This window comes from Dipodomys merriami, unplaced genomic scaffold (assembly GCF_024711535.1).
Source record: "Dipodomys merriami isolate MVZ:Mamm:240054 unplaced genomic scaffold, mDipMer1.0.p SCAF_99, whole genome shotgun sequence".
NCBI classification, from domain to species: domain Eukaryota; kingdom Metazoa; phylum Chordata; class Mammalia; order Rodentia; family Heteromyidae; genus Dipodomys; species Dipodomys merriami.
Genome location: NW_027206612.1, coordinates 3,741,258 through 3,768,353, shown reverse-complemented (window position 1 = coordinate 3,768,353; position 27,096 = coordinate 3,741,258). Strand labels below are relative to the sequence as shown.

General features: G+C 56.8%; 1 protein-coding gene across 17 annotated transcripts in view; it reads right to left on the bottom strand.

Annotated features, from left to right (window-relative positions):
* Nucleotides 1-27,096, bottom strand: part of Myt1l (myelin transcription factor 1 like) — a 404,426-nt gene that overhangs the window by 336,137 nt on the left and 41,193 nt on the right. For all 17 annotated transcript variants that reach the window (XM_070014657.1, XM_070014648.1, XM_070014661.1 and 14 more), the window contains exon 2: nucleotides 25,086-25,180. The gene's annotated coding sequence lies outside the window, so the exon portion shown is untranslated. The remainder of the gene's footprint in view (nucleotides 1-25,085; nucleotides 25,181-27,096) is intronic.

Genomic DNA, 27,096 nt, shown 5'->3' with positions numbered 1-27,096 from the left:
TGGGTGTGAGTAGTCAGTGGCTGGGCGTGGGCAGTCAGTGGCCAGGCGTGGACAGCCCAGCCCTCCACAGCCTTTTCACAGCCCCTTCCTTTGTGTGTCAGGACTATCCTGGCAATTGTCCAGGTGTTCTCAGTGACATGTCACAGGAGCCCTGGGACAGAGCTGCCTCCTCTGTGGAGTGAGGTGAGTCACATGATGCACAGAGACAGTGTGTGGTGGAACGAGGCTTGGACCGCACCATGTGGGCCTAGGCTGCCTTCGCCTCTGCTGTCCTCTCTCCCAGCCTCTTCCCTGGGGACATTTCCCAAGGCGTGACAGGAAGCGCCCGGCCATCCTGCAGCAGGGGAGGCTGGCACTGTCACACACAGTGCCCAGTACTGACACCAGTGCAGGGACAGTGTGCCTAGGCCCCGGTGTGCTTCCTCTGGGCTCTGTCTGCAAGCACTGAGGTCAGGTCTGAACAGCATCGATCCCTGGTGCCGGCCAGGGCCAGAGCACTTAGCTGTGGCTCTCCAGCCTCTGAGTCTGTGGCCCAGGTCCAAGAGGACACTCAGGGTGGCTCAGTGGGATTGGGAAAGTGGGTGGATGGGAAGGTAGTGAATCACACTGGGAAGGCAGACTGGTAAACAAAGACTGGTCCTGTCACCGGGTGAACTACAGAGATCCAGTGGGAGACTGCCAGCCCCGGAAGGCAGCGAGCAAGACATGTGCAGACAGCGTGGGAGGACCGCAGTGGCTGGGAGACTGTCTTGTGAAACATCAAGTTGAAAGCAAGAGCATCATGAGTGGTGCAAAACCCCATACAACCACACCAGTAACACCTCATACAACACACCAGCACACCCCACACAACCACACCAGTAACACCTTATACAACCACACCAGCACACCCCATACAACCACACCAGCACACCTTATACAACCACACCAGCAACACCTTATACAACCACACCAGCGACACCTTATACAACCACACCAGTACACCCCACACAACCACACCAGCACACCCCATACAACCACACCAGTAACACCTTATACAACCACACCAGCAACACCTTATACAACCACACCAGTAACACCTTATACAACCACACCAGCACACCCCAGACAACCACACCAGTAACACCTTATACAACCACACCAGTAACACCTTATACAACCACACCAGCAACACCTTATACAACCACACCAGCAACACCTTATACAACCACACCAGCACACCTTATACAACCACACCAGCAACACCTTATACAACCACACCAGCACACCCCATACAACCACACCAGTAACACCCCATACAACCACACCAGTAACACCTTATACAACCACACCAGCACACCCCAAACAACCACACCAGCACAACTTATACAACCACACCAGCACACCCCATACAACCACACCAGCAACACCTTATACAACCACACCAGCAACACCTTATACAACCACACCAGCAACACCTTATACAACCACACCAGTGACACCTTATACAACCACACCAGTGACACCTTATACAACCACACCAGTAACACCTTATACAACCACACCAGCACACCCCATATAACCACACCAGCACACCTTATACAACCACACCAGTAACACCTTATACAACCACACCAGCACACCCCAGACAACCACACCAGCACACCCCACACAACCACACCAGTAACACCTTATACAACCACACCAGCAACACCCCACACAACCACACCAGTAACACCTTATACAACCACACCAGCACACCCCATACAACCACACCAGCAACAACCCACACAACCACACCAGTAACACCCCACACAACCACACCAGCACACCCCACACAACCACACCAGTAACACCTTATACAACCACACCAGTGACACTCATACAACCACACCAGCACACCCCACACAACCACACCAGTAACATCTTATACAACCACACCAGTAACACCTCATACAACCACACCAGCAACACCTTATATAACCACACCAGCACACCTCATACAACCACACCAGCACACCCCATACAACCACACCAGCAACACCTCATACAACCACACCAGCACACCCCACACAACCACACCAGTAACACCTTATACAACCACACCAGCACACCCCACACAACCACACCAGTAACACCTTATACAACCACACCAGCACACCCCATACAACCACACCAGCACACCCCAATACACCACACCAGCAACACCTCATACAACCACACCAGTGACACCTCATACAACCACACCAGCACACCCCATACAACCACACCAGTAACACCTTATACAACCACACCAGCATACCCCATACAACCACACCAGCACACCCCAATACAACCACACCAGTGACAACTTATACAACCACACCAGCGACGCCTTATACAACCACACCAGCAAACCCCATACAACCACACCAGTAACACCTCATACAGCCACACCAGCAACACCTCATACAACCACACCAGCAACACCTCATACAACCACACCAGCAACACCTCATACAACCACACCAGCACACCCCATACAACCACACCAGCAACACCCCATAGAACCACACCAGTAACACCTTATACAACCACACCAGAATACCCCATACAACCACACGAGCAACACCTCATACAACCACACCAGTGACACCTTATACAACCACACCAGCACACCCCATACAACCACACCAGTGACACCTCAATACAACCACACCAGTGACACCTCATACAACCACACCAGTGACACCTCATACAACCACACCAGCACACCCCATACAATCACACCAGCACACCCCATACAACCACACCAGCAACACCTCATACAACCACACCAGCACACCCCACACAACCACACCAGTAACACCTTATACAACCACACCAGCACACCCCACTCAACCACACCAGTAACACCTTATACAACCATACCAGTGACACCTCATACAACCACACCAGCACACCCCATACCACCACAGCAGCACACCCCATACAACCACACCAGCAAGACCTCATACAACCACACCAGCACACCCCATACAACCACACCAGCAACACCTCATACAACCACACCAGCAACACCTCATACAACCACACCAGCACACTCCATACAACCACACCAGCAACACCTCATACAACCACACCAGCACACTCCATACAACCACACCAGCAACACCTCATACAACCACACCAGCACACTCCATACAACCACACCAGCAACACCTCATACAACCACACCAGCACACTCCATACAACCACACCAGCAACACCTCATACAACCACACCAGCACACCCCATACAACCACACCAGCAACACCTCATACAACCACACCAGTGACACCTCATACAACCACACCAGCACACCCCATACAACCACACCAGTGATACCTTATACAACCCAGCAATACCTCATACAACCACACCAGCACACCCCATACAACCACACCAGTAACACCTTATACAACCACACCAGCACACCCCACACAACCACACCAGTAACACCTTATACAACCACACCAGCATACCCCATACAACCACACCAGCATACCCCACACAACCACACCAGCAACACCACATACAACCACACCAGTGACACCTTATACAACCACACCAGCACACCCATACAACCACACCAGCACACCCCAATACAACCACACCAGTAACACCTTATACAACCACACCAGCACACCCCATACAACCACACCAGTGACACTTCAATACAACCACACCAGCAACACCTCATACAACCACACCAGTGACACCTCATACAACCACACCAGCAACACCTCATACAACCACACCAGCACACCTCATACAACCACACCAGCAACACCCCACACAACCACACTAGCAACACCTCATACAACCACACCAGCACACCTCATACAACCACACCAGTGACACCTTATACAACCACACCAGTGACACCTCATACAACCACACCAGCACACCCATACAACCACACCAGTAACACCTCATACAACCACACCAGTGACACGCCATACAACCACACCAGCATCACCCCAATACAACCACACCAGCAACACCTCATACAACCACACCAGTGAGACGCCATACAACCACACCAGTGACACCTCATACAACCACACCAGTGACACGCCATACAACCACACCAGCATCACCCCAATACAACCACACCAGCAACACCTCATACAACCACACCAGTGAGACGCCATACAACCACACCAGTGACACCTCATACAACCACACCAGTGACACGCCATACAACCACACCAGCATCACCCCAATACAACCACGTCAGTTGCTACTTGGGTGGCTTGCTCTGAACACCAGGAGGGGTACGAAGCAGTAATACAGATGCTGTGAACCGTTGGCCAGAAATGCTGCGGTCCAATGTCTAGAGGCCTCTGACAGAAGGATCTGGATCCGGTGAGTGGAGCAGGTGCAGGAAGCAGAGGAGCTGGGGTCTGCAGGCCCAGCCTGGAGGGGGAGGCCGAGCTCAACTTGAAGAAAGACACGTAAGACAGGGGGGATGAGGGTGATCATGGGGTGGGAAAGCCGGGTGCAGCTGGGGAGAGGGGGCTGGGGAGAGGCTGGGGAGAGGCGGGGGTGGTGGTGGCTGGGGAGAGGCTGGGGGCACACCTGGGGAGAGGCTGGGGGGGTGGTGGCTGGGGAGAGGCTGGGAGTGTGGCTGGGGAGAGGGGGGTGGTGGCTGGGGAGAGGCTGGGAGTGTGGCTGGGGAGAGGGGGGTGGTGGCTGGGGAGAGGGGGCTGGGGAGAGGCTGGGGAGAGGCGGGGGTGGTGGTGGCTGGGGAGGGGCTGGGGGTGTGGCTTGGGAGAGTGCGGTGGTGGCTGGGGAGAGGGGTGGTGGCTAGGAAGAGGGGGTTGGTGGCTGGGGAGAGGTAGGGGGGTGGTGGCTGGGGAGAGGGGTGGTGGTAGCTGGGGAGAGGTGGGGGGTGCGGCTGGGGAGAGGAGGGGTGCGGCTGGGGAGAGGCAGGGAGCAGCTGGGGCTGGGGAGAGGGGGGGGCAGGAGGGGTGGGGGGGGTAGGAGGAGCTGGGGAGAGGCCAGGGGTGGCCAGGGAGAAGCAGGCTCAGAAGGGCTCTGCACTCTGCAAAGCTGCAGTCAGAGGCAGGAAGTTTAGCTGGACAGGAAAGAGTTAAAATCAAGGGGAGGGAAAGTAGGAGAACAGTGGGGGGGGTTAGCAAGTTCCAAAGGAAACATGCTCATGACCTTACTCCGTAACTGTAACCCCTCTCTACAGCACCGTGACGATAAACATTTGTTTAAAGAGCTAAAATCAAATCCCAACGGCATCTCTGACACACGTGTGTGCAAGGAAGGGCAAGGGCACGGGTTCCAAACAGCCAGACCTGCTCTGCTCTCCATCCCCCCGGACCCCAGAGCCAGACCTGCCCTGCTCTCCACCCAGGACCCCAGAGCCAGACCTGCCCTGCTCTCCACCCTGGACCCCACAGCCAGACCTGCCCTGCTCTCCACCCAGGACCCCAGAGCCAGACCTGCCCTGCTCTCCATCCCCGGACCCCAGAGCCAGACCTGCCCTGCTCTCCACCCCGGACCCCAGAGCCAGACCTGCCCTGCTCTCCACCCAGGACCCCAGAGCCAGACCTGCCCTGCTCTCCATCCCCGGACCCCAGAGCCAGACCTGCCCTGCTCTCCACCCAGGACCCCAGAGCCAGACCTGCCCTGCTCTCCACCCCGGACCCCAGAGCCAGACCTGCCCTGCTCTCCACCCAGGACCCCAGAGCCAGACCTGCCCTGCTCTCCACCCAGGACCCCAGAGCCAGACCTGCCCTGCTCTCCACCCCCGGGGACCCCAGAGCCAGACCTGCCCTGCTCTCCATCCCCGGACCCCAGAGCCAGACCTGCCCTGCTCTCCATCCCCGGACCCCAGAGCCAGACCTGCCCTGCTCTCCACCAAGGACCCCAGAGCCAGACCTGCCCTGCTCTCCACCCAGAACCCCAGAGCCAGACCTGCCCTGCTCTCCACCAAGGACCCCAGAGCCAGACCTGCCCTGCTCTCCACCCAGGACCCCAGAGCCAGACCTGCCCTGCTCTCCACCCAGAACCCCAGAGCCAGACCTGCTCTGCTCTCCATCCCCCCGGACCCCACAGCCAGACCTGCCCTGCTCTCCATCCCCCCGGACCCCACAGCCAGACCTGCCCTGCTCTCCATCCCCGGGGACCCCAGAGCCAGACCTGCCCTGCTCTCCACCCCAGACCCCAGAGCCAGACCTGCCCTGCTCTCCACCCCCGACCCCAGAGCCAGACCTGCCCTGCTCTCCACCCCCGACCCCAGAGCCAGACCTGCCCTGCTCTCCACCCAGGACCCCAGAGCCAGACCTGCCCTGCTCTCCATCCCCGGACCCCAGAGCCAGACCTGCCCTGCTCTCCACCCCCGGGGACCCCAGAGCCAGACCTGCCCTGCTCTCCACCCCAGACCCCAGAGCCAGACCTGCCCTGCTCTCCACCCCCGACCCCAGAGCCAGACCTGCCCTGCTCTCCATCCCCGGGGACCCCAGAGCCAGACCTGCCCTGCTCTCCACCCCCGGGGACCCCAGAGCCAGACCTGCCCTGCTCTCCACCCCCAGGGACCCCAGAGCCAGACCTGCTCTGCCCTCCACCCCGGACCCCAGAGCCAGACCTGCCCTTCTCTCCATCCCCGGACCCCAGAGCCAGACCTGCCCTGCTCTCCACCCCCGGGGACCCCAGAGCCAGACCTGCCCTGCTCTCCACCCCCCGGTCCCCCAGAGCCAGCACCCAGAGGCCTGGTGTGCAAATTCAACTGTGATTTAGTCTTCTAGAGATTACTGATAAAGAGGAAGATGGGAAGACAGGGAATTGCAAATGACACAAGCGGATGTAAAATACAACGTAGAGCTTCCAGTCAAGCCCTTGTTCAGTTTCCAGGAAACATGTGCATTTGTTCCAGGTATGACTAACTTGGGGTGGTGCAGGTATTTTATTTTCTGAAGCCAACATAACCAGTGGCTAGGAATGAAGAGTGAGGAAAAAGTGTGGGTTTGATAACGAATGCCTCCCGGATGCAGACGTCCGCCCTTCATGCCTGTCAGGGGACTGTGAGGGGCATCCTCTGTGCATCAAGCGACGGTTTTACCCAATGCAGATGGTGCAGATAGGAGAGGAAGGACAGGGGTGGGGGGCAAACACCTTGGATCAAAATATAAAAGTTTCCACCTTTTGACCAAGAAAACAAAACTGTTTTCTCGATTCTTAATTCTGAAAATAGCTACAGGCCTAACCAAGCCTCTGTTCATCACTAACTTCCTGAGGAATCAGAGCTAAAATGCACGGAAACCACTGCCGAGGGGAGCCGGTCAACACTGCGAACAGAGGCTCCCACGTCCACCTGGGAAGCAGGACCAGGAGATCCTGCCGTGGAATTTCCGTTTTCATCAGCTGCCAGCGCAGAACGATCTGTTCTCACTGCCGTGTTCCAGGCTTGGAGATGACCCAGCCGCCGGGCATCCTGGGCCCCCTCCCTCACTCCACCTTAACAGCGCCCCTGCCCCACATCAAGCATTCTGCTTAGGGAATTCAGGCTCATTTAATTATTAGCCTAAGTAAAATATAATTATGTAGATAAATCTGTGGGGAAGGAAGAAAACAAACAACCATTCACAAGGCAAGTGGAAATGACACTTTGAGTAGCTCCTGCCTCAGTTCATCCCAGAACAGTCTCTGTTTGCTGCCATCTTCCCATTACAGGAGATCAGAAAAGTTTTCGCTCATTCGTGTCTCCCTCATCAGCTCAGCTCTTAGATCAAGGACAGAGGCTGGCGGTGAATCTTTACGAGGGTATCAGTCAGTACTCCCAAAGCAAGCATTCTGAACTCCAGTACAATTACTTTGGACCAATTGTTTAGTAAAATATAATTAAGATAGCTCTTAAAAGTAACTGTATATTTATTTTTGTCAGTCATGGGGCTTGAACTCTGGGCCTGGGCACTGTCCCTCAGCTCTACAGCTCAAGGTGAGCGCTCTACCACTTGAGCCACAGTGCCACTTCCAGTTCCCTGGTGGTTCACTGGAGATAAGAGTCTCATGGACATTCCTGCCGGGCTGGCTTTGAACTGTGATCCTCAGATCTCAGCCTCCTGAATAGTGAGGATGACAGGCGTGAGCCATCGGCGCCCGGCGTGACTGCATCTTTTTAAATGTAATTCCTTGTACAGGTGCTGTGCGGAGGGTGCAGCTATGTCAGTGAGGTGATGCGTTCATTTCTTGTTGGACATTGCCGCCTCTCCCCACTGCTGTATTTTTGCACATTGCTTCTGTGCACATTTTAGACACAGTGTGTGACGAGGTCTGTAGCCAGGCTCTGCTGCGGACCCAGGCCAAGCGTCTCTTTCCTGCCAGTGAGGACCAGACTCCATCCCTTCATGGTGTGACGGTTCACCACTCCATGCTGTCCATGCCCAAGCAGTCTGCAGACCCCTGCGGCCTGCACCGGGCCCCTGCGGCCTGCACGGGCCCCTACGGCCTACACCAGGCCCCTGTGGCCTGCACGGGCCCCTGCGGCTTGCACCAGGCCCCTGAAGCCTGCACGGGCCCCTGTGGCCTGCACCAGGCCCCTGTAGCCTGCATCAGGCCCCTGCAGCCTGCATCAGGCCCCTGCAGCCTGCACCAGGCCCCTGCGGCCTGCACGGGCCCCTGCAGCCTGCACCAGGCCCCTGCGGCCTGCACCAGGCCCCTGTGGCCTGCATCAGGCCCCTGCGGCCTGCACCAGGCCCCTGCAGCCTGCATCAGGCCCCTGCAGCCTGCACCAGGCCCCTGCAGCCTGCACGGGCCCCTGCAGCCTGCACCAGGCCCCTGCGGCCTGCACCAGGCCCCTGTGGCCTGCATCAGGCCCCTGCAGCCTGCACCAGGCCCCTGCGGCCTGCACCAGGCCCCTGCGGCCTGCACGGGCCCCTGCGGCCTGCACGGGCCCCTGCGGCCTGCACGGGCCCCTGCCTTCTGTCTTATTCTATCTTCCACAGTGTATTCCGTTGAATACATACATTCTCTATTTCAGGGCGTCTATGGTACATCCACGGTGTATTCCGTTGAATACATACATTCTCTCTGTTTCAGGGCGTCTATGGTACACCCACGGTGTATTCCGTTGAATACACACATTCTCTCTGTTTCAGGGCGTCTATGGTACACCCACGGTGTATTCCGCTGAATACATACATTCTCTATGTTTCAGGGCATCTATGGTACACCCACGGTGTATTCCGCTGAATACATACATTCTCTATGTTCCAAGGCGTCTATGGTACATCCGCGGTGTATTCCGTTGAATATATACATTCTCTATGTTTCAGGGCATCTATGGTACACCCACGGTGTATTCCGTTGAATACATACATTCTCTCTGTTTCAGGGCATCTATGGTACATCCACGGTGTATTCTGTTGAATACATACATTCTCTATGTTTCAGGGCGTCTATGGTACATCCGCGGTGTATTCCGTTGAATACATACATTCTCTATGTTTCAGGGCGTCTATGGTACATCCGCGGTGTATTCCGTTGAATACATACATTCTCTGTTTCAGGGCGTCTATGGTACACCTTGCGGCTCTTGCTTCTGGCCGAGGCTGTGCACAGCACACCGGAGCCTGGATGCCGGGGCGCTCCGGCCGGCGTTCACCATAGAAAGCCTGCGCCACCTCGCCCCGCGCCGCACACCCGCCGCCCCATCCAGCAGAGCACATAGCACCTGTGGCTTCTGACCCCGCATCCTTTCATCCTCCCGCGAGGGACCGCAGGGGCGTCTCCCACGGTGGCCCAGCCGGCACCCCAGTGCAGATCCCATCCTCTCTGAGTCTCTCAACCTGAATGATCTCCTGCTACAACAATAGGTCGCCCGTGACGTTCAACGAGTGTTATAATCACACACGCACCTATTACACACACGTGTATGCACGCAGACCCCGCCTGTGTATGGATCGCGGGCGGTGTTCCTCTAGGATTCTTTCCCGCAGCCCTCACGTAGGGGGCTGGGAAGGTGGGGCGTGGGAGGCGATGGGGACCTGCAGGGCAGCAGTACTCTTCACGGGGAGCGAGTCAGGCCGCTTCCTCCACAGGGAACGTGACCAACGAGGACATGAGCATCAGAAAGTTCAGAAAGGCGCCGTCCCCGGGCAGCAGACCCAAGCCCAGGCGCCAGGCTCCGGAGCCGGGAGACATGAGTGCCTTCGGCTGTCACCTCCTGGCACGGTGTGGTAGCAGCACGGCCCGACCAATGCAGGCTTTATTGCCGGCCATCAATGGAGAGCTTCGTGCAACTCTCCTCACGCTCCACTCCGCGTCCACACAGGATGGCCCGGTCCCTTTGCAACTGTATTTCTCAGCCTCTTCCGTGGGACAGAGATAGCAATGCAGGAGGAAAGGAAAGACAATCTGCTACGTGAGTTGTCGATCTAAGTCACACTCCGGGTTCGCCCAAAATGATGGCGAATAAGCCAAGAAAAATTACATCCGCAGTGAGCTCTGCAGGGGCCTCGTCCAAGGGCCTGGGGACAACACGCAGACAGGCAAATGCACTTTGCAAACAGAGACCACAGGGCCGAGGTGCCCTGCCCCCTCCCAGCCACCACACTGCTAAGACCCCACCCACTGCAGGGCCGCTGGGGCCACAGACCCTGAGCGAACCCCCGCTGTCCGTCACAGCCACCTCCTCTCAGCCCACTTGCTCATTTCTCTTCCTCCTGCTCTTTTCTTTTCCCTTTCTGGGTGTTTAGAGACTTTAAGATGGCAGAAAACACAAGTCCCCAACCAGCAGGCAGGGTCTGACACTGTGTGCACTTAACTCCTGTACAAGAGGACAGAGAAGATGCACGGCCAGCACCGTGAGCTGGCGGGAGCGGCTCTCCAGGCCTTACAGACCTGCTGTGCACACGTGTGCACTCTGGCTGCTCATCGTTAGAGATGCATGACTATTCTATGTGTGCACACTGAGTGCTCACACCTCACAGATGCACATCTAGTCTACACACCTGTGCACACACTGGCTGCTCATCATTAGAGATGCGTGCCATTCTACACACCTGTGCACACACTGGCTGCTCATCGTTAGAGATGCATGACTATTCTATGTGTGCACACTGAGTGCTCACACCTCACAGATGCACATCTAGTCTACACACCTGTGCACACACTGGCTGCTCATCATTAGAGATGCGTGCCATTCTACACACCTGTGCACACACTGGCTGCTCATCGTTAGAGATGCATGACTATTCTATGTGTGCACACTGAGTGCTCACACCTCGCAGATGCACATCTAGTCTACACACCTGTGCACACACTGGCTGCTCATCATTAGAGATGCATGACTATTCTATGTGTGCACACTGAGTGCTCACACCTCACAGATGCACATCTAGTCTACACACCTGTGCACACACTGGCTGCTCATCATTAGAGATGCGTGCCATTCTACACACGTGTGCACACACTGGGTGCTCGTCATTAGAGATGCGTGCCATTCTACACGTGTGTGCACACACTGGCTGCTCATCGTTAGAGATGCGTGCCATTCTACACACGTGTGCACACACTGGCTGCTCACACCTCACAGATGCACATCTGCTCTACACACGTGTGCACACACTGGGTGCTCATTGTTAGAGATGCATGACTATTCTATGTGTGCACACTGAGTGCTCACACCTCACAGATGCACATCTGTTCTACACACGTGTGCACACACTGGCTGCTCATTAGAGATGCGTGTCTATTCCACACATGTGCACTGACTAGCTACTCACACCTTACAGATGCATGCCTATTGTGTGGACATGTGTGCCGGCTTCCCATTCTTTCCAGACTGTGTGTCTACGTGGTGTGTGCATGTGTGCTGACTTGTCGTACCTTCTAGATTCTGCATCTGTGTGTCTGATTTTATGGATTCTCATTGTTGGTGCACTGTATGTCACAGGAATGGCTCTGACACACAGTGAGGGCTTGGCAGTTGAACTTTGGGTGTCTTTTTGGCTTGAGGCCAAGCGTAAACACAGTGCTAGCAACAAGGACCCTGAAAGAGACCTTGGGGGACCCCGGTGGAGCGGCTCCTGGGCTGGACAGCGTCTTGCATGTACAAAACGAGGTTGATGCACGTTGTCAGTGACACTCCCGGAGACAGGAGGAGAAAGCCAGCCACTCCCGCGCGGGGCCCTGTCTCTGGGGGTGGCAGCGTCTGAGCCCCCCCTCCGCGGGCAGCGGGCCGGGTGCAGTCACTGCACCCCTTCTTCCTGAGCCCACACAGTGGACTTCGCCTTGGTTGTTCAGTGTAGCTAGATAGATCCTGAGTGCTTAAACGACACTGTGGACTCCACCCTGTCATCGCACTAGAAACGGAAAGGTGTGAGCTGTCCCTGTCTGAAACGGAACTGCCTCCGTGTAGACACTCCTTCTACAGCCTCCACAGCTTTGCAGGCGGCCTCCCCATTTCCCCAGGCCTCCATCAGCAGGCCTCCCCATTTCCCTGGGCCTCCATCAGCAGGCCTCCCCATTTCCCTGGGCCTCCATCAGCAGGCCTCCCCATTTCCCTGGGCCTCCATCAGCAGGCCTCCTGTTTCCTGGGCCTCCATCAGCAGGCCTCCCCATTTCCCTGGGCCTCCATCAGCAGGCCTCCCCATTTCCCTGGGCCTCCATCAGCAGGCCTCCTGTTTCCCGGGCCTCCATCAGCAGGCCTCCTGTTTCCCAGGCCTCTATTAGCAGCCCTCCTGTTTCCCAGGCCTCTATTAGCAGGCCTCCTGTTTCCCCAGGCCTCTATCAGCAGGCCTCCTGTTTCCCAGGCCTCTATCAGCAGGCCTCCTGTTTCCCAGGCCTCTATTAGCAGGCCTCCCCATTTCCCCAGGCCTCTGTCAGCAGGCCTCCTGTTTCCCAGGCCTCTATCAGCAGGCCTCCTGTTTCCCGGGCCTCCATCAGCAGGCCTCCTGTTTCCTGGGCCTCCATCAGCAGGCCTCCTGTTTCCCCAGGCCTCCATCAGCAGGCCTCCTTGATTTCCCTGGGCCTCCATCAGCAGGCCTCCTGTTTCCCAGGCCTCTATTAGCAGGCCTCCTGTTTCCCAGGCCTCTATCAGCAGGCCTCCTGTTTCCCCAGGCCTCCATCAGCAGGCCTCCTGTTTCCTGGGCCTCTATCAGCAGGCCTCCTGTTTCCCAGGCCTCTATTAGCAGGCCTCCTGTTTCCCAGGCCTCTATTAGCAGGCCTCCTGTTTCCCCAGGCCTCTATCAGCAGGCCTCCTGTTTCCCAGGCCTCTATTAGCAGGCCTCCTGTTTCCCAGGCCTCCATCAGCAGGCCTCCTGTTTCCCAGGCCTCTATCAGCAGGCCTCCTGTTTCCCGGGCCTCTGTCAGCAGGCCTCCTGTTTCCCGGGCCTCCATCAGCAGGCCTCCTGTTTCCTGGGCCTCCATCAGCAGGCCTCCTGTTTCCCCAGGCCTCCATCAGCAGGCCTCCTTGATTTCCCTGGGCCTCCATCAGCAGGCCTCCTGTTTCCCAGGCCTCTATTAGCAGGCCTCCTGTTTCCCAGGCCTCTGTCAGCAGGCCTCCTGTTTCCCGGGCCTCCATCAGCAGGCCTCCTGTTCCCCGGGCCTCCATCAGCAGGCCTCCGGTTTCCCGGGCCTCCATCAGCAGGCCTCCCCAGCTTCCCTGGGCCTCCATCAGCAGGCCTCCCCGGCTTCCCTGAGCCTCCATCAGCAGGCCTCCTGTTTCCTGGGCCTCCATCAGCAGGCCTCCTGTTCCCCGGGCCTCCATCAGCAGGCCTCCGGTTTCCCGGGCCTCCATCAGCAGGCCTGTCTCCTCCTCACACTCCACCCTGTGGTCAGCGGCCCTGCCTGGCCTTTCCTTTCTGGGACTCCAACCTCATCAGCCTCTCCACCACCCCTTCCACACCTGTCCACACCAGTCATGGCCACGGCTCCCGCTTCCTCTCACCGCCACTGTTACTCTGTTCCCTTCTGTAGGAAGCCCAACATTTTCCAGAAGCTTCCGTTTCACTCTGAGGGAAGGGAACACCGTCCTCCCACCTGGCGCCCGGTGAGTGCCCCCCGCCCCCCACTCCATCTCACCTCTTCCTGCTCTATCCTACCTTCTGCTTCAGAACCTTATGGCTTATTGACTGCTTCTGGAACATTCCAGTCCCAGCGGGGCCTGGGGCCTTTGCACACCTCCTTTCTCTGCTCGGGGTTCCTCCCTGGACATCTACCGGGCTCACTTGCTCACGGCCTCCTAGCTCTGCTGTCTCCTGTTCAGCCTCATGACGGCGGCCAGAGCGGAGACCTGCCGTCCGTCCCTCTGTCCCTGCCCCTCTGCGCTTCCCTCCCCAGCACACAGCGCCGGGTTTACCTGCGCGGCCCCACGCTCACACGGCAGTACGCTCTCCCTGCAGGCAAGGACTCTGTTCCCTGTTCTGCTCTTCTTGGGTTTTTGGGTGTAAGCCACGGACGGCGGTGTCACCCACGGCAAGGAGAGGGACGTGGAAACCAGCGGGGAGGGATTGCACCGGCTGGGGACAGTTCAACAGGAGCCAGAGATGGAGTCCATGCAAGGGAAGACCGCTGCGGGGAGACGGGTGCCTGGGTCCCGTCCAGCCCTGGCCTCCCTCAGGGTAAGGGCCTGTGACCTGTGGGCTTCCAGGAGGAGCCAGCCCCCCCAGCTCAGCCCCACCACACCCCAGGAAGAGCCAGCCCCCCCCCAGCTCAGCCCCACCACACCCCAGGAGAGCCAGCCCCCCCCAGCTCAGCCCCACCACACCCCAGGAGGAGCCAGCCCCCCAGCTCAGCCCCATCACACCCCAGGAGAGCCAGCCCCCCCAGCTCAGCCCCACCACACCCCAGGAGGAGCCAGCCCCCCCAGCTCAGCCCCACCACACCCCAGGAGAGCCAGCCCCCCCCAGCTCAGCCCCACCACACCCCAGGAGGAGCCAGCCCCCCCAGCTCAGCCCCACCACACCCCAGGAAGAGCCAGCCCCCCCCAGCTCAGCCCCATCACACCCCAGGAGGAGCCAGCCCCCCCCAGCTCAGCCCCACCACACCCCAGCACAAAGCCAATGCCCCCCAGCTCAGCTCCACCACACCCCAGGAGAGCCAGCCCCCCCCCCAGCTCAGCCCCACCACACCCCAGGAGAAGCCAACGCCCCCCAGCTCAGCCCCACCACACCCCAGGGGGAGCCAGCCCCCCCAGCTCAGCCCCACCACACCCCAGGGGGAGCCAGCCCCCCCCAGCTCAGCCCCACCACACCCCAGGAAGAGCCAGCCCCCCCCAGCTCAGCCCCACCACACCCCAGGAGGAGCCAGCCCCCCCAGCTCAGCCCCACCACACCCCAGGAGAAGCCAGCCCCCCCAGCTCAGCCCCACCACACCCCAGGAGGAGCCAGCCCCCCCAGCTCAGCCCCACCACACCCCAGGAGAAGCCAACGCCCCCCAGCTCAGCCCCACCACACCCCAGGAGGAGCCAGCCCCCCCCAGCTCAGCCCCACCACCCCCCAGGAGAGCCAGCCCCCCCAGCTCAGCCCCACCACCCCCCAGGGGGAGCCAGCCCCCCCCAGCTCAGCCCCACCACACCCCAGGAGAGCCAGCCCCCCCCAGCTCAGCCCCACCACACCCCAGGGGGAGCCAGCCCCCCCCAGCTCAGCCCCACCACACCCCAGGAGGAGCCAGCCCCCCCAGCTCAGCCCCACCACACCCCAGGAGAGCCAGCCCCCCCAGCTCAGCCCCACCACCCCCCAGGAGGAGCTAGTGCACTCAGCAGAGCCCCAGCCTGGACGCCGCGCCAGGCTGGCCCTCCCGTGGACGGCCCTGCCCGGGGCGGGCACACGCGCCGTGGGCGTCTGTAGGTGCTCGGCGGGCATGCCAGGCCGTGGGCGGCGTCAAGCCAGTACAACTGGATCACCGAGGACAGAATCTGGGTTAGAGGAAGGAAAATCACCAAAAAGGGAATTGCTGATGCCGCCCTGCCATCATCACGTGGAAGGCAGCTTTTCATCCACCCACGCCTTCCGCCTTCCGTGGGCCTCGCTCCCCTCCGAGTGTTAGAAACCGCGTGCCTCCCGTTACCACCAAACGCTACAAAGACCCCCTACTACGCTGGCCAAACAACCACTGAGCTTCAAGACGAAGCTCACAGGTGTCCCTTTCTCTGACTGTATAAATGGATATGAAAGGGAGAGTGGTGGGAGGGAGGGGGAGGGAGGGGGAGGGAGGGAGAGAGGGAGGGAGGGAGGGCGGGCAGACAAGAGTATTAGTAGTTAAATGCACTGGAGTTTATTTGCAATGTAAATTAAAATTTCTCCAAAATATTCTGGAGAACAGGATAAAGAATGCGCTTCATGACTGCTAACAGGTGGACACTTAGCTTCTGTTTTCGGTGTTGTACGCGTTTCATTCTAAGACATTCGGGCCTGACGTTTTTATCCTAAGGGAATTTCCGAGACAAAGGGGAGGAGCCTGGGGAAGGAGCCTGGAGGAGTTTAAGCCTATTTTTCAAGGGCTGGGTGAGTTTGGGCAGTGGAAAGAGGCTGCAGTACTGTTTGGGGGCCGTGCACACACCAGACCAGAGCCGCACGGAGCTCCTTGCCCTCCCAGGGCTTGCCCGGCTGGCTTGGGGCCTCGCGTGCGGTGCTGGGCCCACCAGGGTGGCGTGGAGAAGGCCACACTGGCGCTCAGTCCTCAGCCAGAGGCGTCTGGCCAGCGCGGGCCTGCGGATGCTGCCCGGAGGGACCGGACCGGACTGCGGGGCCGGCGGGAGGCGCATCGGCTCCACTGGGCCGCGTCCCACCTCAGCACCGCGCGGGCCACACGGACGCTGCGGTGGCATCACGCGGCCCGGAGAGGCCACGGAGCCACACCAGGGGCCTGGCGACCTGTCACCCAGCCCAGGGCCTGCTCAGGGTGGCCCGACTCTCCCGAGGGGCCTCTGTCCCCGACGCCCTGCCATACGTGCCCCACAGCCCACGGGACAGATGGGCGACAGCCCAGCAGTGGCCCCCATCCTCCTCCACACTGTGTCCTCCCCCCGCACCTGCCCCCCCATCCTCACGCCCGCCCCCAGCCCCAGCCCCAGCCCCAGCCATCCTCCAGGGCTGCTCTGCTCCCACCCCGCCGTGCCCCGCCACCTGGGAAGGACGGACTGACTGGCCCTGCTTCCTGCTCCCCCTGCCCAGCGGGCTGTGTGGGTTTCCTGTTCAGGACCCTGAACCTGAGGCTCTGAGCACCGCACTGCACTGGCATCGGGGCACACGGTTGGCTACTTTGGCCTCCTTTCCACAGGATGCATCCGCTCATCGAGGTCTGGATTTGTCCGTGTCCGTGAGCCACAGGGAAGGTAGAACACAGCTGCTGTGCCGCACGCACCACGGGCAGCCCAGGCCGGGGCGTGCGGCCGCCAGCACACGTCCACACACAGGACCCCGGTGGACCAGGGGAGCCAAGCGCGTCCAGGCCCGGTGCCTGGGGCCCGGGAGCCTGCTCACCACAAGCTCGAGGTGCAGGTTGAGATCAGGCAGCCTTTTGAGCTTCTCTGGGAAGGCCTTGGTGAGTGTCCGCCTTCAGCTGGAGACGTGATTTGGAGAGAAAGGCGAGTCATGGTGCCAGTGCCACTGAGGTGAACGTTCATGTCTCTCGGCCACCCTGGCCGCCTCTAGCTGGGACGCTCCGGCCGCTCGGTGTCGGCTCCGCTCTCTACTGCAGACTGCACCGGCGCGCCTCACCCCCAGAACCGCAGCGCCATTTCCACCGCATGTCCCCTTCCCTTCTCCACTTCCTGACTCTTCCCTGCACGTCAGCCATCAAAGCCTTCCCTGACACAGGACGAGGCTCTCCATCAAGATGGATGGTGCTTCCTGGGGCCCGGGGCTGGGCCAGCGCAGGACACGCTCACGCTCACACTCACGCTCATGCTCACACTCACACTCACACTCCACCCAGGGAGCATGACACTGCTCTCACCTTGAGAAATCCCTTCTGTTCTTCACTATTCAACACAACAGAGGATTCACACATGAAGGACGGGGAACACCGAGTGTGGTGGCTCACCCCTGTAATCCCGGCCACTGGGAAGGTGGAAGCGGGCAGGTGTCATGGTTTGGGCCCAAGTTAGGAAGACCCTATCTTAACCAACAAGCTGGGCGTAGCAGTGCATGTCCGTTATACTAGTTGCTCAGGAAGCATAAGTAAGAGGGAGGATCGGGGGTGAGGCTAGTCTTGGCAAACAGCCCCGATGTGCACATGAACCTAAAGCACAAAGCACGGGACACAGCTCAGGCAGCAGAGCACCCGTCTACAAGAACAAGGCCCGAGTTCTAACCCCAGTACTGCCTCAAAAGGGTGTTCCATCCTCAAGATCAAGTTGGCGGTGTGGCGGGGGCCAGTGAACCCCAAGATACTACCTGGAAGGAAAAGGCCACTTAAAAATGAATTCTCCAGGGGCTGGGAAGGTGGCTCAGTGGTAGAGCACTTGCCTTGCATGCGTGAGGCCCTGGGTTCGATTCCTCAGTAGCACATAAGCAGGAAAAAAAAAGTCAGAGGTGGCGCTGTGGCTCAAGTGGTAGAGTGCTCGCCTTGAGCTGAAGAGCTGAGGGACAGCGCCCAGGCCCAGAGTTCAGGCCCATGACTAGACCCCTCCCCCCAAAAAATGAATTCTCCAGCAAAACCTAATGGAAGCCCCCAGTTTAAAAACTCATTTTTAAGTCAGCAAATTTAAAGATCATTTCTTACAAATTGTTTTTGCCAGGATCCACTGGCTGCCCAGGAAGGGCTCACTGAAGCATTACCATATCTGTCAGCGAAGCGGCCTGCTCGACCCAGCCTCCCCCAGGCCCCGACCCTCCAGCGGCCTCCGCCGCTCTCCCTGCTCTGTTCCACACCTGCAGTGAACTCCTGCCCGTGCGTTCACACCCGCCCGTGCCCCACCACCATGCTTCAAAGGGGCACATGTTACGTTTTGCTCAGAACCACCCCTTTGGACCAAGACATTTAAATTCTTACACCATCTTAGCACATAGTTGCAAAGTATTTCAAAATTATTCACCCTCCAGCTTCCCTTTCCCCTCTCGATACCATTAGAAGTGGCCGCTGGGCTCACGCCTGTCATCCTAGCTACTCAGGGGACAGACAGTGGAAGACCCCGGTTCATTGGCAGCCTGGGCAGGAATGTCTGGAAAGTCCTTGAGACTCTTGTCTCTGATTAACCAGAAGTGCCGCTAGGGCTGAACACGGTAGAGCACTAGCCTTGGGGAAAAGAGCTCAGAACAGCGCCCAGGCCCTGAATTCAAACCCCATGACCAACAACATAAATTACATAAATGCTGTAAGAAATCTAGCCAATACTACAGGTGATAGTAAGGAGCTATTAACTTAATTCTACTTTTAATTTTAAAAGAGAAAAGATAACTTTTGCTCCAAACTGCATCTCATATACAAGACTGAGGATTTTTTTCTATGTAACAATCACAGGTCTAAATGAAAACACAAGTCTCCCTGTCTGCAAGAATGACAAGCGCATCCATGCACAGTCATGCTGCCTGCATGTAACATGGACATGGAATATGCACGTAACACATGTGCACAGATGAGTCACAGCAGACACAGCAACACTGTCTGCCTGTCCTGTGGACACACATGGATGCACCACCTCTGTGTGAGTGGCAGAGCATACGTGCAGTGACGCTGTCTGCATGTCCTGTGGTCATGTGTGCAGATGACACCTGTGTAAGCACAGATGACAGCAGACATGTGCATTGATGCTGTCTGCATGTAGTATGGTCATGTGCACACAGCACCTATGTAAGCACAGGTGACAGCAGACACATGCATTCATGCTGTCTGCACGTAGCGTGGTCATGTGTGCCGATGACACCTGTGTAAGCACAGGTGACAGCAGACACGTGCAGTGCTGCTCTGTGTGTGTAGCTCAGCCGTGCATGCACACACGCCCTGTAACAGGCCACACAACGCTATGGGGTCCAGATCACTACTGCCCTCACCTGCAGCTGGGAGCTGAGGCCTGGGGCGCTCAGCCAGGCCTCCAAGTGGGACCCTGGCTTCTCCCCACCAGCTGTGCTCTGAGCGGTGCCTGTGTAGTTTCCTTCACGGGACTCGCCACCTCTGAGACATGTAACACGGAGACTTCAATCAAGCCAGAGGGAGGCAGGGGAGCCTCTCAAGCCCAAGTCCACCCTGCAGCCCATCCAGCCTGGGCTGCTCCTCCCACCACGGCCTCAGACGCACCCCGGGGGCACCTCTCACTTACAGAGACTCACCTTTACACAGAGACGTGATACATGCTGTCAGCGTGCCTAAAGAGCTACCACTAATTCTGTAATATCGTGCTGCTCTTTCACAGAGTTGGTGCTCTAGACTCAGGGACAGCTGAGGGACGCAAGCGCGGCTTTTCTTGTATTTTGTGTACGGGGAAATAAGCAACCGCGGTGATGGAAATGAAGGTGCTGTGTGTCTTACAGCACTGTCGGGACAGAAAGACGGGCAAAAGCATGTGCGCCTCCCTGTCTTCCTGTCAACCCTGGTGATCGCAGGGCCAGGCCGGCTTGGACTCAACCTTCCCACGGCACGTGGCTGACCGAGGCCTCTGTGTCCCCTCCCCCCTGAGCCTGTGTCCAGGTGACATCACTGGAGTCACCTCCGCCCCCTCCCCCTGGCCCTCCCTGGGGAGTCACCTCCGCCCTCCGCCCCCCGCCCCCTCTCCATGGGAGTGAGCTCACTCCCCCCCCAGCTCCCCGGGGGGTCACACAGGGGCGACCGGACCGTTCCCTCAGGGGGTGGATCTATCTCAGCCCTTTGCTCCTTTTGTTATCTTCAGAGGGGGCCTCCGGAGCCCCCCGCCTTGGGGTCTGAAGGTTTGTAAGGACACTTCTCTCCCCATATTGGGGAAGGTGACTGGTGTGCAGGGAGCCCCAAGAAATGTGTCTGCGGACACATGAATCAAGACTCTGAGGCTTGATTCATCTGCTCCCCAGAGGAGATGGAGGAAGAGGAGGAAGAGGGACAGCAGCGGGGAGCAGAGGAGGAATGAAGAAACCACCAGAACACCCCAAACAGCAAGCGATCTGTGAGCCGCGGCGTGTATCCATGGACGGCCACAGCATGCCCTGCTCAGCTGGCACGCTCTCTTCCTGGAGGGGACCAGCACTTTCTGTTGGTGCTTATCTGATACTGAATTTGGTATTCCAAATAAAAACCCTGGCTCGGCATCATTTACACATCACCTGTAGAGCTTGGGACATTCACTCACTGGCAAGCTGTGGTTCTTGGAATATTTTTTGTGTATGAAAGTGGCTTGGTGGAAGGCATTTATCCCTAAGGTGACCATGTGATTTTGAGAACCACCTGTGGTTTGAAATGTGAAGTCACGAAGCCATTCACCCACTCCAACATGGCGCGGGGGTTAGCAGCTCAGACACTCGGTGTCCCTCTGCCCTGTGATGCTAGTGACCCTTCACTTCAATTCTCTCCTCATTGAAGTGGGGTGTCAGTATGTTCTACCACAGCTCTGTCTTCAGGATTGAGCCCGGAAATTCACACCCACCCCAGAGGACTCAGCCCCAAGAGGCAGGTTTGGTATGTGGTCATAAGAGAAGGCTCAGCGTGGGCCTGCCCTAGGTGGAGAGGAACTCTGGAACAAACAGTCTCATCATCTGCCAAGCAAATGGGGCTCTGTAACCTGGGGCTAGAGCCAGGCCAGGATTCCCGCATGCAGAGATGTATAACATGGAGCCTAGAGCCAGGCCAGGATTCCTGCATGTAGAGCTCTGTAAGCCAGAGCCTAGAGCCAGGCCAGGACTCCCACATGCAGAGCTATGTAACCTGGAGCCTAGAGCCAGGCCATGATTCCCCATGGAGAGCTCTGTAACCCGGAGCCTAGAGCCAGGCCAGGACTCCCACATGCAAAGCTATGTAACCTGGAGCCTAGAGCCAGACCTGGATTCCCACACACAGAACGCTATAACCCAGAGCCTAGAGCCAGGCCAGGATTCCCACATGCACAGCTTTGTAACCCGGAGCCTAGAGTCCAGGATTCCCATATGGAAATGATATACAACATCATGATATACAATCACATTTGCACAACAGACCAAGCAGTAACAGGGGATACTCCAGCGCCTCTATCTTACAGAGGAGGTAAGCTGGGCCTAGGCAGACAACCCCAGACCTAGGTGGCAGTGTTTGAAGAGCAGGCCAGGATTTCCAGTATCCAATCAGGAGTGTCTTACATTCTAAGTTTACAAACACCACCCTATGAACAAGCACTCACAGTTCCAGGCAAATGACTTTCAGTGCAAGGGCAGTGTAGAGAGCCTGTGTGTGTCCTGGCCACTTACAAAGCCTGCATCCCTGGTCTGGAACAGCCGGCCGTGTGGGCAAAGCTGAGCCACGTTTGCCACTGTACAGGAATTCACCCATCACTAAGGACACAGGCCGTCACTCTGTGACAGTTCAGCTCCCTTGAACTAGGTGAGCTGTTTCATTTGAGAAAACACTGTCCTATCACCACACACTGAAGTACAGACACATGAAATAGAAACCACCCCCAGGTGCTCCACTGCCATCCTCGAGGTCACGGCAGAGCTAACGGATTTACATGCCCTCTGTCTCTCTCAAGGACAACAGCAGGACAACGTGCACTGGTGACACTGGTGACACGGGAGAACTTTCCAGTGACTGCCTGATGCCAGGACCGAGGGGCTGCCTGGCTGAGTGCCCGTGGGTCCTGGAGGATTTTAGAAGGGGAATGAACAGCACGCTCATGGGTGGACCCCAGCACCGGGCGACCCTAGCGTGCACGGAGGGGTGACACGCCCTGTGGAGAGCTGCCCTAGCGGCACGCGTATCTTTGGAGCAGATTTGTTCTGTGCTTCACATCCATGCTACATACAGTGTGTCTGAGCCGCCACATGTGTGGCTCCTGTCACCACCAAGAGGGACCCCCAGGGCTGAACACAGAAGGAAACGCCTGCTGATTTTGCTCATGATCGAGACACGAAGTTTAGGACTGTGAAATGAGTTCTTAGAGATCAGAATACATGCTGAACAACACGCTTAGCCCTCTGAAAACCAAATTCACACCATCCTTTTTAAAGTCAAAGTCATAGAGCTCCCTGTGGAATGGGAGGCCACACGAAGATGGGCAGGAGTCGGGGGTGGAGGGTGGCCGGGGCTGGTGGGGACAGGCAGCAAGGGCCAGGGCAGAGGGGGCCGGGAGAGGACACCCCCTCCCCAAAGCTACCCAGCGGCTCTCCAGGGACGAGTAAGAGTGCTCAGACTTTACCAAAGGCAGGGCTATGGAAACTTGGGTTGGCTGGGGACATGGCTCAGTGACAGAGTGCTGGCCTCACATGCATGAAGCCCTGGGTTCAATTCCTCAGAACCACATAAGCAGAAAAAGCTGGAAGTGGCACTGTGGCTCAAGGGGGAGAGCACTAGCTTGAGCAAGAGCAGCTCAGGGACAGCGCCCAGGACTGGCAAAAAAAATTGTTTCCAGAGAAAAATTTAAGACGCAAACAGAATGAAATGTATGTATATGGCTGACTCTAGGAAATGCACATACATGAAATGTCGAAGAGCCCAGGAGACAGAACCAGGGGACACATTTATTAATACCAAAAGACAGAACTCATGTAAACAAGTGTAATCCACTCAAAAAATACACATGCGAAGGGATTTCACACTAACCATTGTGGTGGTTATCTCTGAACTTAGAGGTTTTCAATGCTTATTACATATATGTGCAATAATATGTAATATATGTAAATATATGTAATATATGTAATAAGTTATAAGCAATATTACCACTATAATATATGTAATAACATATACGTGCAATATTGATCCTATAATAGTCTAACTTTTTTTACAGTGGGCATATAGCTTACAAATCTGTCTTTGTGACAGCATGACATTAAATTGTGTGGCAATGTCCAGAGGAAAATCTGAAAGACCCCAAAAGTAAGAGAATGCAGACACAATGCCTTTGAACAAATGCAAATTAATCATCTGGTAAACAGCACACCACAGCCAGCAGATTGATCGAGTCCCCAGTCATTCTGGGAATTACATCTGTCCTATTGATAAGAACAGTATTTGTCAGTTCCGTCTACTCAGGAGCAGAGGCCAGAGCCCAGAGTCCCCAAGTGTCCACTTCAATGGGCGGGGCGGGGCGGGGCGGGGTGGGACAGGCGGAGCTCAGGGACCTCCAGACATGCTGGTCAGGCAGTGCTGCTCCTCAGTGGAGATGGAGTCAGCACAATTCTGTTTCAGAATGAACATGGAGAACCAGGGATTATCTAGAATGTGTCAGGATGGCTCTGACCCCGGGAAGAGCATCCTCCTCCTGTCTAGGGAAGGGAAGGTACCGGTCCTTTGGCTCCTGAGGAGGGGAAGGTGTAGGACGTTCATGCACCACAGGCTACCCAGAGCAAGCACTTGAGGCAAATGTAAGAACGGAGGTCAAGCTGTCTGAAAGTCCAGCGGGACCCAGGTACGCTCACACAGTGCAAGAGAGGGATGTGGGAATGCTGGGCAAACCACAATGCCACAGTGCAAGAGAGGGATGTGGGAATGCTGGGCAAACCACAATGCATTTTGGGCGACACTCTCTGCTTGTTCCTGCTGGCCTCTGACCCACCAGGATGTACCCGGAGCTCTCCTATGGCTCATGTATGAATCAACATATATCCTTACCTGACCAAATAATGACACAAAATTGAAGTATTCAAGCATCAGAAATAAGAACAAATACCCAGCAGAAAAGAACTTCTAGTTGGCCGCTTGTGTAATCCACACTTGTAATACTAGCTACTCAGGAGGCTGAGACCTGAGGATAGCAGTTCAAAGCCAGCCTGGACAGGAAAGTCTATGAGACTCTTATGTCCCCTAAAACTACCAAAACAAAACCAGACAAAAACCAGAAGCCTTGAGCAAGAGACTCAGGGACCTAGGCCCTGAGTTCACACCCCAGGATCAGCACCAAAAAATTTTTAAAAAGAAGAAAAGAAAAGAAAATAGAACAGAACTGCTACGCAATCAGCAACCCCATGCACCGCTGCTGCTGACAAAATCACCTTCCTAAGGAAATGGGAAGTTCTTGTGGGAACAATGGATCCTACCTCTCCACGAGGATCCGCACAGCAAAGCCAGACGGGTGGGGTCCAGGCGAGCAGCTCACTGCTTGACCTTGGCTGAGGTCTCCTCGTGGCTCTCCCTGCAGATAGAGGAGAAAGGGGTTGGAACAGGACTCTCCTGAGACCCGACACCAGGGTGTGGTTTCTGCAGGCCATGAGATCTCTCAGTTAGTGGAGGCAGCACTCACATGTGTACACACACACACACACACACACACACACACACACACACACACACACACACACACACACAGCAGTCCAGGAGATGCCATGGCTCACATTTGTCCAAAAGTGAAGGTCAGACATGCCAACCAAAACACCATTGAGGGGCTGGGAAGGTGGCTCAGTGGTAGAGTGCTTGCCTTACACGCATGAGGCCCTGGGTTCGATTCCGCAGTACCACATAAGCAGAAAAAAGCCAGAAGTGGTGCTGTGGCCCAAGTGGTAGAGCGCTAGCCTTGAGCTGAAGAGCGGAGGGACAGCGCCCAGGCCCAGAGTTCAGGCCCCAGGACCAGCAAAAATAAATAAATAAATAAAAAACAAAACAAAAACCCACCACTGAGAATCCACTTCACCCCAGTTAGCCTGGCCAACACCAGAAAATGAAAACATGGATTTTTGGAGGATAAAAAGGAGAAACAGGAATGGATAGAGGAAGGATGAACAGATGCAGTCCCTGCATTCAATGTACACGATGTAAATTGTGGGGGGACAGTAGGGGGAAGAAGGGGGGATGAAGTGAGGCGTGCCCAATAACAACAACAACACAAAGTTAAGGCCCGCTCTTTTCCAGAGTGGAGGAATGAGGCTGGGATGGCCGCCTGAGGGAGGCCTGACCCCTGGCCACCAAAGCCACCCAGGGGACCTGGGTGGGGCGCTGGCACCCGGCCACAGCCAGGGCAGGGTGACCTTCCTGCCAGGCCGGCTCTGCCCTGCACTCTGCCACATGCTAACCGGGACCTCCGAGTGACCTTCCCCCTTGAAGGTACCATCAGAGCTCATTCTACAGTGAAAATAATAGCTGATCATTAAAAATAAGGAACCCTGGGGCGAAGAAGATGTTTCCCCTACCTCGGTTTCCCAAGCTCACGTGGAAAACCCCACTGCCTGGAGAAAAGGGCAGTTCATCTGGAATTTGTCTAGAACAGCGTCTGACCCCCAGCCCCTGACCGCACCAACTCGCTTGTCGCGGCCTCCCGGTCCTGGTGTAGGTCACCACCCCTTCTGCACACCTCCCAGGTGAGCCCGTTGGTGCATTCCTACATATCTTAGACTGCAAGTACTCTCTGCCGTGTGCGGTTCTCGGACCATTCCTTATTCCTGACACCCGCCAGTGCTCCCCTGTGCTATGAGTCACTGGATTCATGTGAACAGGCGCACACATGCACACATGCACACACTGCCTTAACACTTCTGCACTCCCGCTATGCCCACGTGACAGCACTGGAGCTCTCCTCCCCAACACGACTCTCTACTGAATGCTATGAAGATAAAATTAACATTCAAGTGTAATCCATATGTAGGCAACAGAACAAAACTCCAAATACTCTCCATGCTAGGGGAGCATTGCAAATGACAGCAGCAGACATCGCAGGCCGCCGAGAAGAGCTTTGCTGCGTGTGCCCCGGGGCGTGAGGGCCGAGCGACTCCCGAGACACAGCCACACAGGAATCCGGGTCTGATCAGCCATGAGGGCGGGGAGAGTTTCTGCTTCTCCAGTGGACACTGGTCTCCTGGGCCCATCGATCCTGGAGGCCTTCATTCTCCTGAAGGGAGACTCCAGCACTGCAAGCATGCTGTGCTTCACACCAGCACATCCTGCTCTGCAGGTAGAGTGGACAGCCCCTCGGACGGGGGACAACAGAGAGGACATCATTCCCCACTAATGAGCAGAGTGACCTACATCGTTCAGATTCATATGACATGTATGACCACAATGTAGACACCATGCATCTGAAGATTTCTAATAAGTGTAAAAAAACGAGTCCAGGAGACA